The 13,617-nt window shown below is 47.9% G+C and overlaps 1 protein-coding gene across 7 annotated transcripts in view; it reads right to left on the reverse strand.

Annotated features, from left to right (window-relative positions):
* ASPH (aspartate beta-hydroxylase) overlaps positions 1-13,617 on the reverse strand; it is a 190,117-nt gene that overhangs the window by 8,785 nt on the left and 167,715 nt on the right. The window lies entirely within an intron of this gene.

Genomic DNA, 13,617 nt, shown 5'->3' on the forward strand with positions numbered 1-13,617 from the left:
CTCTTATCCTAACCACCCTATTAGCAGCCTAACCCTCTCCCCCTGCATCCTGATCCCTCCCCACTAGTGCTTAACCCTTGCACCCTAAACCTAAATCCCCCCACCCTGACCCTATCACCCACTTCTAAGTGCCTGAACCAAGCCCCCATACCCCCACCCTAACCTGACCTTTACCCTCCCCACAACTTAACCCTAAGTCCCCCCCCCCACTAGTGCATACACCTAAACCCACCCAACCCTGGCTTGACACTAATCCACCCCCCATACTCACAGATGGGGATGCTGCCTGTCGGCATTCCTGCATCCTGATCCTTTTGGTGTTCCGGCCCCAGTCTTCCGAAGGCAGTCGGGATGCCGGCGTCGGTATACTGAATACCGGCATCCTGTCTGCCGGGATGGCCGCTGCATCCCAACAATGTATAATTATTTTTAATGTAAAGAAAAAAAATTATTTGAAAATAAAAAATGGACCCTTTGCCAACAGATTTTGTGGACAATGTGAAATGGTCTTCAGCCTGATAAGCCGACTAGGACGCTGTTGTATATAAGTGTCATGACTGAAGAAGTCCTGGAGGGGGCAGCACAGCTGAAGATGACTACTTAATCCAATTTAAAAAAAATTATCACAGCAAGGTATGCATACTATGGGCCTGATTCTGCTTCACTTGCAAAAGCAAATTCTCTCTCTAATGGACCAAACCATGTGCACTGCAGGGGAGGCTGATGTAACATGTGCAGAAAGAGATAGATTTGGGTGGGGTTTGTACTTCAAACTGAGATCTATCTTGCAGTGTAAAAATAAAGCAGCCAGTATTTACTCTGCACAGAAACAAAATAACACCCAAATCTAACTCTCTCTGCACAAGTTACATCTGCCCCACCTGCAGTGCACATGGTTTTGTCCATAAGAGAGAGAATTTGCTTTTGCAAGTGAACCAGAATCAGGCCATATATGTATTGTCAATATATACATAATGTTTTGCTCATCACTAGGGGAATTAATCAGAATCAGATGGCCTAACCACTGTTCCTGAGTTCAGGGACCAAGCGGTGGCAGTGATGGTGGTCCCTCCAGTTATGATTACCCCGTAAGACCCCGGAAATGATTCTCTAGCCCAGACTCGGAGGGATCACTGCCAAGAGCAGGCTGAGCCATACACAGTAGCCTGGTAGATTTGAAAATGGGTAACTGCAAACACCAATTAGAACTTTCCCGACCTCCACACCCTTCTTCCTTCAGCCTTGTGTGTAACAAATGGCAAAGAAAGAGTTTGGGTACTTGTGAGTTATCCGGACGCCCGATTTCTAAATCGGGTCGGATCGGGCACATCGCATCGCATCGCATGCGACCATCGGATGCGATGCGATGCGATGCGATGACCCGATTTTTCCATAGGAATCAATGTTAAAATGGACTGAGTCCATTTTAACATGGAATTCAATGGGAAAAAGGGGTCCTTTTCATACCCCTACTATCCAAGTGGGCATGGAGTTGGATATAAACCTGTGGCGAGCGTAGCGAGCCACCGAGCCCGAAGCGTGGCGAGCGTAGCGAGCCCCGCGAGGGGACACGGAATACCGTCCCCTCGCGGGGCTCGCTTCGCTCGCCACGCTTCGGGCTCGGTGGCTCGCTACGCTCGCCACAGGTTTATATCCAACTCCATGCCCACTTGGATAGTAGGGGTATGAAAAGGACCCCTTTTTCCATAGGAATCATTTTAACATTGATTCCTATGGAAAAATCGGGTCATCGCATCCGATGGTCGCATGCGATGCGATGCGATGCGATATCGCATCGCATCGCATCTGATTGTATGCCTTAACTTAAGGCATACAATCAAAAAATCGGGCGTCCAGATAACTCACAAGTACCAGAGTTTGTAGCACATAGGCAAACACAGGGAAACCCCCCTCCTCTTGGCAAGTGCCTTAATATGATCAACAGAGCTGCCACCACATCATGCAGTGTAAGGGACAGAGCAGAGCTGCTGCACATGCCCAGTGTACCAGCTTCTTCTACCATATTTACTGTATGTGTGGATCTGAGCCCTCAAACATTGCAATGGACCAAAGAGTAGCTGCCAAGAGGAAGAGACAGGAGTCTTACCATTAAGTGGGAGATTGTGAGATCCGAAAGTGCAGTAATGGTTCTATTGTTTGTATATTTATTTATTATGATATGTTTAACCTTTTCCTGACCACTTATCTTATTTAAATGTTTGAAACAGCCTATACTATAGGCCATCTGTACTGTTAAATATTAATAATGTGTTCCATACAGTATCCAGTGTATAAAAAGAACAATTTTCGATTTTGTGGATTATATTAGGAAACCCCCCTTTACAAATCCCATACAAAATTGTCATAAATCATAACTATCTAGCGAGTGTGTGTATAAAGGAACAATAGTTGACATACATCACTACTACTAAGTTCCTGCGTGCTGATGTGAGACACTTATCCCTGCCGTTTCCCTGCGACCAACAGATTAAAGTGCAGTTACATACTTCAATCTATCACCCAGCTGTCCTGTCTCAGACAACATTTATGGTGACATATCACTTTTAATCTAAATCTAGACATCTAATCTAGACATTGAATCTAAATCATTCTGTGATTACCGTTTACAAATCAGGACATAGCCATATACTTTCCTGTGCACAGAGTAAAACATGTAGCAAAATACTTCAGTACAAAGGGTGGGTAATATTAAATGTTAGGTAATAGACGTTTATGTTTGTTATCGGGGAACTAAAATGCTACAGGAGATCAGAGGGGAAACTAGTACATGCCTAAAAACCAGGGACAGGGAGATTTACTTCCAAGGGGCCAGATGTATCAAGCTTCAAAAAGTGATGGAGAGTGATAAACAGCCAGCCAATCAGCTCTCAACTGTCATGTCACAGGCTGAGTTTGGAAAATGACAGATAGGAGCTGATTGGCTGGTTGCTTATCACCAGGGGAGGATTGGCCCGCCGGGAAACCGGGCTATTTCCCACTGGGCTGGGCCAGATTTTCACTTGGCTGGGCCGCCGATCGTGCTGCCACTGCCGGTCCTATCGGTGCCGGTGCTGGCGTCATTCCATATGCGGCGGCTGCCGTTGGCCATATTTATTTTGGGCTATGGTGCCCTTCTATGTGAGAAGGCCGCTGCTGATGACGTCACCCGCGAGTGGACTTCAGGGCAGCGGTGCGGCGGACGGAAGCGGCTGCAGCGTGGAACCTGGTCAGTGCCCCCCCCCCGGGCGGCAGCATTAACAACCCCGTCCCCCCAGGCAGCACCCTACCCCCCCGGGCAGTAGTGTGCGCAACCCCCCCCCCCCGGGCCGCTTGACGAATGTTCCTGGGTCGGGTTGCGTTGACAATCCCCCCCCTGCTTATCACACTCCATTTGATCACTTTTGAAGCTTGATTACTGTATTACTGTACTAGGAAGCTGTGAGTTATCACAGCTTCCTAGTATATTGATAGGCTGCATTCTTCTAATGCCTTCACTGTGTGTAGGGGACGGGAAACCGTAAACACAGCAAATTCTAGGATCTTACTCTAATGCCCCTTTCCCACTGCAGGTCTAAAACGGTAAATTGACGATTTTTCAGCGCAATTTACCGTTTAAGGCTGCAGTGGGTAAGTTCCAGAGTTGAAATGCCGGTTAAAGATAACCGGTATTTCAACCCGTTTTAAAAGCAGAGTCCTACACGGTTAAATACCGTTTTTGAGGCAGTGGGAATGCCTCTGAAACGGTATTTAGTAAAAAAAAAAAATCGGCGTGGGGTCCCCCCCACTGCCATAACCAGCACCAGACTGAAAGAGCTGGGGCTGGCATTAAAAAATCAGGAAACCCGACAAATAGGGCTTCGCTGATTTTTTAAAACCAGCCGCAGGCTCAAAGGCCGGGGCTGGTTCCCAAAATACGGGGGGACAAAATGAGTAGGGGTCCCCCGTATTTTAAGAACCAGCCCCAGGCACAACCAGCCAGCAGGGTAATGCCACAGCCGGGGGACACTTATTATATAAGGTCCCGCGGCCAAAGCATTAACCCTACCGACCAGTCAGCCTGGCCAGGGGTCCTGGGGGAGTGGGGAGCCCCCCAATAAAGGCCCCCCCCCTCCAGGACTTACCTGACCAGGCTGAAGCCTGGTGCTGTCCCCGGTGGTCCTGTGCGGTGGCCACCGGGCTGATCATTGTGTAAAAAAATAGATGAAAAACCTATTGTTTTAAACTGTGGAACTATGAGTCCCAGCAAGCCTCCCCCGCAAGCTGGGACTTGGAGAACCACAAGTCCCAGCCTGCGGGGCATTAAAGGGCCCGCTGGGTCTTGTAGTTCCACAGTAAAAAAAATAGATAAATAAATACACACTGACACATTATAAAAATAAAAGTTTAATACATACATTACACAAACACACTGATACTTACCTATCTTGATCCCGTAGGTAGGTCCCAGGGTCCGGTCCGGTGCCTTGGTTCCGGGGCCTTGGTTCCAGGGCTGGTCCGGGGCTCCAGGGCTGAAGAGTCCGGGGTCCTGGATCCGTAGTAATCCAAAGGGGTACCTGGGGAAAGAAATCCTATTCACCTGCTCCTGTGGCGTCCACCCCGGCATCTTCACTTCAAGACGCGCTGCTCCCGGCTGCTGGTACCCGCTCTGCTCCGCTGTATACTAGAGACGCAGAGATCCTTCTTCCTCTGCGTCTCTGCTCAGAATGATTTCTGGCCAATCAGGAGCCGACTTTCTCGGCTCCTGATTGGCCGCTAGGCGGCCAATAGAATTCATTCTGAGCAGAGACGCAGAGGAAGAAGGATCTCTGCGTCTCTAGTATACAGCGGAGCGGGTACCAGCAGCCGGGAGCAGCGAGTCTTGAAGTGAAGATGCCGGGGTGGACGCCAGCTGAGTAGGATTTCTTTCCCCAGGTACCCCTTTGGATTACTACGGATCCAGGACCCCGGACTCTTCAGCCCTGGAGCCCCGGACCCGGACCAGCCCCAGAACAAAGGCCCCGGAACCAAGCCACCGGACCCTGGGACCTACCTACGGGATCAAGATAGGTAAGTATCAGTGTGTTTGTGTAATGTATGTATTAAACTTTTATTTTTATAATGTGTCAGTGTGTATTTATTTATCTATTTTTTTTACTGTTTTTTTTTTAATGCCCCGCAGGCTGGGACTTGTGGTTCTCCAAGTCCCAGCTTGCGGGGGAGGCTTGCTGGGACTCATAGTTCCACAGTTTAAAACAATAGGTTTTTCATCTATTTTTTTTACACAATGATCAGCCCGGTGGCCACCGCACAGGGCCACCGGGGACAGCACCAGGCTTCAGCCTGGTCAGGTAAGTCCTGGAGGGGGGGGGACCCCTTTATTGGGGGGGTCCCCACTCCCCCAGGGCCCCTGGCCAGGCTGACTGGTCGATAGGGATGAATGCTTTGGCCGGGGGGACTTGTATAAAAAGTCTCCCCCCGGCTGTGGCATTACCCTGCTGGCTGGTTGTGCCTGGGGCTGGTTCTTAAAATACGGGAGACCCCTACTAATTTTGTCCCCCATATTTTTGGAACCAGCCCCGGACCTGGAGCCTGGGGCTGGTTGTTAAAAATCGGGGAACCCCTATTTGTCGGGTTCCCTGATTTTTAATTACCGGCCCCGGCTCTTTCAGCCTGGTGCTGGTTACAGCTGTAGGGGGCCCCCCGCTGTTTTTTTTTTTAATCCCCCCCCCCTCATATTTTTTATGGGTTAAACGGGTTTTTAAACGGCAGTGTGAATGTGCAAAAAAGGGCTTTTAAACGGTAATTTACCGTTTAAAAGCTGCAGCGGGAAAGGGTCTTTATGGCTCTTGCCGTTTAAAAACCTGTTTAAAAAAAACGGGTAATGACCCGTTTCAGCAGTGGGAAAGCAGCATAATTGTAGATGAAAAAGGATAGACAGTGTTTCAAGGAATGATAACATGACGGACTTTGGCCCTTATTCCAGTTAACTCGCAAAGGCAAATTCCTTCTTAAATGGACAAAACCATGTGCACTGCAGGTGGGGCAGATGTAACTTGTGCAGAGAGAATTAGATTTGGGTGGGGTTTTACTTCAAAGTGAGATCTATATTGCAGTGTAAAAATAAAGCAGCCAATATTTACTCTGCACAGAAACAAAGCAACTCCCACAAATCTAACTTTCTCTGCACATGTTACATCTGCTCCACCTGCAAGGCACATAAACATCCTAGCATCTGATGTGTGTGACCTCTAGCATGTGTATACATCACATTTCAAAACTTACAAACTAAACCTGAAATAAAGACTCGGAGACTTAGGTTTGGCAGAAATTGTTAGCTGATTTATTTTAGCACTTTAAGCTAGATTAATTTATTAATAATTAATTAACTAATGGTGGCCCAGAAAGAACGGCTAATCAACTAAGCTCCACCCACACAATCTGCATACGTAATCAAGCCTACCCTAACAAGCGGTATCCGCTCGACCTACTGCATTGACTACCCACCCATCTGATGGGTTCGCTGCCCCCGGAGCGGGTGATCGAGCGAAGGCCTAAGCCAATGAGAGGCGAGCGCACCGAAAAGCAAACATATATGTAGCCTCATCATGTGAATAAGAACTAATTCTATTCACCTGCCGTTCTTTCCCGCCTATCAGCCAACGCGATTAACACCCACCCAACCATAATAACACAAGGGAGGGAGGGAGGGCGGGAAAACTTTCAGGAAAGAGAGAAATACTCCTCCCTTTCCTGCCCTGATATCCCAGCTAACACTGCCCTTCCCTAAGTCCTTATTGGACCACCGAGTCACATGCTTCCCTAGGTCACACAACAGTCTTGGATGTTTAACCCACTCCATGCCTATTGCAGACATTACGTTATTCTTAGTTTTGTCCATATGAGAAGGAATTTGCCTTTGCAAGTGAACCAGAATAAGGGCCTTTGTCTCAAAGCAACTAATGAGGTTATATCTACGGCAGTTTTACATCTACATTGAACTTGGTCTAATATTCATTATTCAAGAGACGTTTAGGAATAATACTGTATGTAATTTATATAAATCTCCTATACAACATTACATAAAACGCCATTCACCAGGCACAGTGATAGCAGCTTGTGAGGAAAATGCTGCTGTTTGTCATTTCCTACAAAAATTCACATTTATATCTAGCCAATATTGCCTTGTGCATTATAGAAGACATTTGTTTCATTGCTTTCCCTGAGAAACAGGGCTGCCATCAGAAATTATGGGGAGGTGAATAAAATAGAAAGTGCCATTCCACCACACATAGGGGAAAATATACTAGGCTGCAGATGGGATGTTGTCCATAGCAACCAATCCAATTATATATATATATATATATATATATATATATATATATTATCTTCTAGAAGGTGCGTAATTAATAAGAAAGAGAATCTGATTGGTTGATATAGATATAGATAGTGGCAGGCGCTCAATTAGTTTAGTACTACCATTCAAGTGCATGGAAAGGAAGGGTAATACTGAGTAAGTAAAAATCCATGGTTTCTCCCAGCTCACTGAATGGTATTAGTAACCAGCAGTGGCGGTTTTTACCTATGGGCTGCAGGGCTGCAGCCCCCCAGGTAAAATCCGCCACTGTAGTGAAGCCAGATGCAGTCCGTGAGACTGCACTGGCTTCACTGTGACTGGCAGGGACTTCCTATTGGAAGCCCCAACTGCCAGTCACCAAGGCAGTCCCACTGGGAGGTGTTCCTTCCCTCCGGGACGCCTTGCTGCGTGCTGCTGTGCAAAATTAGCAATTGCGCATGCGCAGTACCTATATCGGTATTGTGCACGCGCTGGTCCCGGTGCCCTTCATTTATATTGTACAGGCTCCGGGACCAAGATTCCTTCTATGAGCTGTTGCCGAAGTAGCCCATAGAAGCTGGCCGCATGTGCAGTACATATGTTGGTACTTGTATACCATCACGGCTCCCATCGCATGCCATCGCATGCCATGTGTAATGGCATGCGATGGCATGCGATGCGATGCAATTTTACTGGGTTTTTAATGCATTTGTGAAAAGATCGCATGCGATGTCATTTTTCACAGAAATCATGGACATGTGTTCAAATCATGTAAAATGCACCCCAAATGTCATTTTTCACACTGTATCACCCCCACTATCAACGCCAACCCGAAGCGTGGCGAGCGCAGCGAGCCCGCAAGGGGCGGCGGTACGCGTCCTACGACCTTTTCATACCCCCACTATCCACGTAGGCATGGAGTTGAGAATAGAAAGTGTGGCGAGCACAGCTCGCCACCGAGCCCGAAGCGTGGCGAGCCCCGCGAGGGGACGCGGATACCTTCACAGCTATCCGTGTCCCCTCGCGGGCTTCACAGGTATCCGCTGCGCTCGCCACGCTTCGGGTTGGCGTTGATAGTGGGGGTGATACAGTGTCAAAAATGACATTTGGGATGCATTTTACATGATTTGAACACATGTCCATGAAAAGGATCTAGGAGTCCAAATAGACAGCAATCTAGGATGTAGTGCCCATTGTAATGTAGCTACAAAAAAGGCCAACAAAATTCTGGCATGTATTAAGAGGGGAATGAAAACTAGGGACTCAAGGGTAATTATGCCACTGTATAAAGCATTGGTGAGACCTCACCTCGAGTACGGAGTGCAGTTCTGGGCCCCATACTATAAAAAGGAAATCATAGAATTAGAAAAAGTCCAAAGGCGAGCAACAAAGCTTATTAGGGGAATGGAGAATTTAAGCTACGGGAAGAGATTAAGCAATTTGGGACTATTTACATTAGAAAAGAGACGTTTAAGGGGGGACATGCTCAATATGTACAAGTATATCAAGGGCCAATATAAGGAACTGTCACACACCCTCTTTTCTACTAGAAAGGAATCTAGGACACGAGGGCATGAGCATAGATTAGAAGAAAAAAGATTTCATTCAGCTAGTAGAAAGAATTTCTTTACAGTCAGAACAGTCAAACTCTGGAACTCTCTTCCCAGAGAGGTGGTAACGGCTGGCTCATTAAATGCATTCAAGGCAAAGTTGGACAAACATTTACTGGAGAAAAACATCCATGGGTACAAATAAGAAATATGATTTGTCTGTAAAATACCAGAACCTACCAAATCAGCAATGGATATCTATACCAGGTTGAACTAGATGGACGCAAGTCTTTTTTCAGCCTTACCTACTATGTAACTATGATTTCTGTGAAAAATGACATCGCATGCGATTGTTCCCTGTGCGATGCCCATCGTGGGAGCCGTGATAGTATACAAGTACGCATATGTTTGTACTGCGCATGCACCAGTCCCGGTGCCTGTCATCATAGGACAGGCTCCAGGGACCAGGAGATGGAGCGGCAGCGGTGGTGACAGCGTCAGGGGGTGCCTGCATCGCGGCACCCCCGTGGTGGCTGCGGCCAGGGGCAGCCCCCCTTCCCCAAGAAGGTAGGAGCTACCACTGGTAACCAGTCTAGAACACTACATAGAATTCAGAGATAATGGTTCACAAATATTTGCACAAATTTATGTGAGAGCCCCCCAAGCCATCGTCAAGGCTTCTCTGTATATTGGGGGTCCCTAATGCTAAAATCTACATGACTTACAAAAGGGGAAATGCAAAATGAGAATAGTAAAGACTTGCTGTAAATTGTATTAGCATTAAAACTCTAGATTTACAGACTCAGATTAAGTCAGCAATATCACAGTCATTGATGTGTTTGATATAAGGACGATATTTCCTCTCTATTTATGGGTGTAATGTTCTTACTGGAGAAAAAGGGAATAACAAACACGAAACAGGAAAGAAGAATAAGCACCTATTGTCTGATGGCTCTGAGCTTCAATAACCGTCCTCAAACATTACTTTAAATATTAAATTGAAGGTGACTCTGTGAGGGCAGAGACGGATCTGGGAAAGGGAGGATACCCTGGACTTACCTACTGCACCACTGTGGCTATTGAGAAGCACTGCTTTCCCACCTTACAGAATCTACTGAATCCAGTTTTATCTGTTCAATCCCCTCTATCTATGCCCTGGAAAACCACAACTGAAAATAGTTTTCACAATTCTATTCCATTTTATTATCATATGGAAAACATTGGTTCTAGACTAAATACATCATAATCATCAATACACTATTCATAGATATAGGGTGATTCGGTTAGGTGTTTGGATATTTTTCAGCAAGCAAGAGTGCCTTGAACACTAGGAGGGTGCAGGCCCCCTGCGTGATGACTCGCAGTCAAACCCCCAAAATGCCGTACACATGGTGGAATAGCTCTAGGGTACAGGATCACACACTCTTTTGTGAGAGAATTTAAAATGCCAAGCTTTTCTTTTAAAACTATATGAACTTAAAGAAAGCTGATTTTAAAAAACTGATTTCTCCTTATAGCTATAACAGTACTTGTGTATTATCACCTTTTACATCGTAGGGCATTGTACAACAAAAAAATCGCATCGCATCGCATGCGACGCGATTGGACCCGATTTTTAATCGCACAGGCACCCAGATGCCTGATTCCTATGTTAAATGCCCCCCCCCCCCCAGACCCGATTTTTAATTGTATACCCACCCTGATGGGTAATGACTATGTTAATTGCCCCCCCATTGTTAACGCCACCCCACTATCAACGCCAACCTGAAGCGTGGCGAGCAGAGCGAGCCCGCGAGGGGCAGCGGTACGCATCCTCCGACCTTTTCATACCCCCACTATCCACACCGGTGTGGAGTTGATTTTATAGCGTGGCGAGCGGCTGCGGATGACTTCACAATATATTCCGCGTCCCCTCGTGGGGCTCGCTGCGCTCACCACACTTCGGGCTCGGTGGCTCGCTGCTCTCGCCACACTATATAAAGTCAACTCCACGCCGACGTGGATAGTGGGGGTATGAAAAGGTCAGACGACACGTACCGCCGCCGCTCGCCACGCTTCGGGTTAGCGTTGATAGTGGGGTGGCGTTAACAATGGGGGGGCATTTAACATAGTCATTACCCATCAGGGTGAGTATACAATTAAAAATCGAGTCTGGGGGGGCATTTAACATGGGAATAAGCCCAAATCGGGCATGATCGCGTCGCATTGCATCACATGCCATTATAATGGCATGCGATGCGATATTAAAATTGTATGCTCACGCCCGGGGAAAAGCTCAAATTGGGTCCCATCGCATACCTTAATTAGTGGCATGCGATGCGATGGGCGCTGTGATAATACACAAGTACCGCTATAACATTACTGTATATAGTTTAAATGGGATGGAACCCCCACTGGCTACTTTCAATGTTGTGACTCAGCAAGGGATGTTGCAGTAGTGGAGGGATGTGGCAGTAGAAGGATGTGGCAGTAGTGGAGGGACGTGGCAGTAGTGGAGGGATGTGGCAGTAGTGGAGGGACATGGCAGTAGAAGGATGTGGCAGGAGTAGAGGGATGTGGCAGTAGTAAAGGGATGTGGCAGTAGTGGAGGGATGTGGCAGTAGTAGAAGGTTGTGGCCATAGTAGAGGGATGTGGCAGTAGTAGAAGGATGTGGCAGTAGTGGAGGGATGTGGCAGTAGTGGAGGGATGTGGCAGGAGTAGAGGGATGTGGCAGGATTAGAGGGATGTGGCAGGAGTAGAGAGATGTGGCCATAGTAGAGGGATGTGGCAGTAGTAGAAGGATGTGGCAGTAGTAGAAGGATGTGGCAGTAGTAGAAGGATGTGGCAGGAGTAGAGGGATGTGGCAGGAGTAGAGGGATGTGGCAGGAGTAGAGGGATGTGGCAGTAGTGGAGGGATGTGGCAGTAGTGGAGGGATATGGCAGTAGTAGAGGGATGTGGCAGTAGTGGAGGGATGTGGCAGTAGTGGAGGGATGTGACAGTAGTGGAGGGATGTGGCAGTAGAGGAGGGATGTGGCAGTAGTGGAGGGATGTGGCAGTAGTGGATGGATGTGGCAGTAGTGGAGGGATGTGGCAGTAGTGGAGGGATGTGGCAGTAGAGGAGGGATGTGGCAGTAGTGGAGGGATGTGGCAGTAGTGGATGGATGTGGCAGTAGTAGAAGGATGTGGCAGTAGTAGAAGGTTGTGGCAGTAGTGGAGGGATGTGGCAGGAGTAGAGGGATGTGGCAGGAGTAGAGGGATGTGGCAGGAGTAGAGGGATGTGGCAGTAGTGGAGGGATGTGGCAGTAGTGGAGGGATGTGGCAGTAGAGGAGGGATGTGGCAGTAGTGGAGGGATGTGGCAGTAGTGGAGGGATGTGGCAGTAGTGGATGGATGTGGCAGTAGTAGAGGGACTTGACAGTAGTAGAAGAACTTGACAGTAGTATAGGGACATGGTTGAAGTAGAGGGACATGGCAGTAGTGGGATTCACCTATATGAAATGCACATCCACTCTTACAGTATATCAACAGTTAAAAAATTGCTAAAAAATTGTAATAACATTTGAGGTCTCTTTTTTCAAAGATTAAGCCTTAGGAAACCAAATTATATTAGATTGCTGCACTATGTTAGAACTCCTGTACTCATATCACCATGTACAAAATAAATATTCACAAACCTAATGTTTCCCCTTTAGTGTCAATCATCATGTGGGTGTATAATGCTGGGGAAGGGGGGGGGGGGGGGGGCTGTAACTCCGCCCCAGCCCAGCGTTATACACACACACACATAGTGAACCCGCACCCCCGGCAGCATCTACACCAGCCCCCCCCCCACGGGCATCATCACAACCCGCACCCCCTCCACCCGCAGCCACCCACTCCCAGCCGGCAGCATCACCAAATCACCATTTGTTGGCATGCACACCATTGCCTGCCCTGGTCACTGCAGACCTCTGTGTCACATTGAACAATTGTGTGACACCTTGCCCCCACAGGGATATGCACCATTCAACCGTTATATCCACCCTTCTGCAATAACATACATGTCTCAATACCAAAGTTTGCATGTATCCTGCATATACAGTAATACTGAGGGGCTGCTGTAATTCTTGGTCCAGCAACTCTCTGCAGCTCCAGCTGTGCTGGTAAGTAAGAGGTTAATGGGTTCTGCTTTTTAACAACCTACTTTCAGGTGTTATTTGGCCTCTGAGGCATCTGGGAGCCCTATCACTGGGGGTTTGTGTTATTGGGGTGGAAGAAGTCATTTGAAATCTACAGAATAGTCCCAGCGGGGAAAAATAATTGAATTAGAAGTTCCTGGCGTAGAGGAGCTGAGCGATAATTTAACTATCAAACAAGAGCGAAGGTTTGATGTATGGTGTTTTAAGTCAAGTCAAGATTAGTATTGGAATTAGTCTGTGTCCCAGTGTTAAACTGTGCTGTACCGTGTGCCGCTCGGCAGCATTTCCATGCGCTCCACCTCAATCCCCCCCCCCCCCCATCATAACAACCCGCAACCCCACTTATCACCATACGCACCCCTCACCCCCCCGGCAGCATCTCCGCCCGCACCCACCCGGCAGCGTCACCAAACGCAACCCCCCCCCCAGGCGCCAGCATCTCCATGCGCACTCCCGCCCAGCAGTATAATTAGGTGACTCACACCGGCGTAAGGGGCTACGCCCCCTTAACCTGTGAACGCAAGTCAGCATTTCCAAACCCCCCCCGCGTGGCAGCAGCATCTCGACCCGTGACCCCCTCACCAGCATCTCCCCACG

The sequence above is a fragment of the Crinia signifera genome, chromosome 5 (genome assembly GCF_055691185.1).
Source record: "Crinia signifera chromosome 5, ASM5569118v1, whole genome shotgun sequence".
Taxonomy (NCBI): Eukaryota; Metazoa; Chordata; class Amphibia; order Anura; family Myobatrachidae; genus Crinia; species Crinia signifera.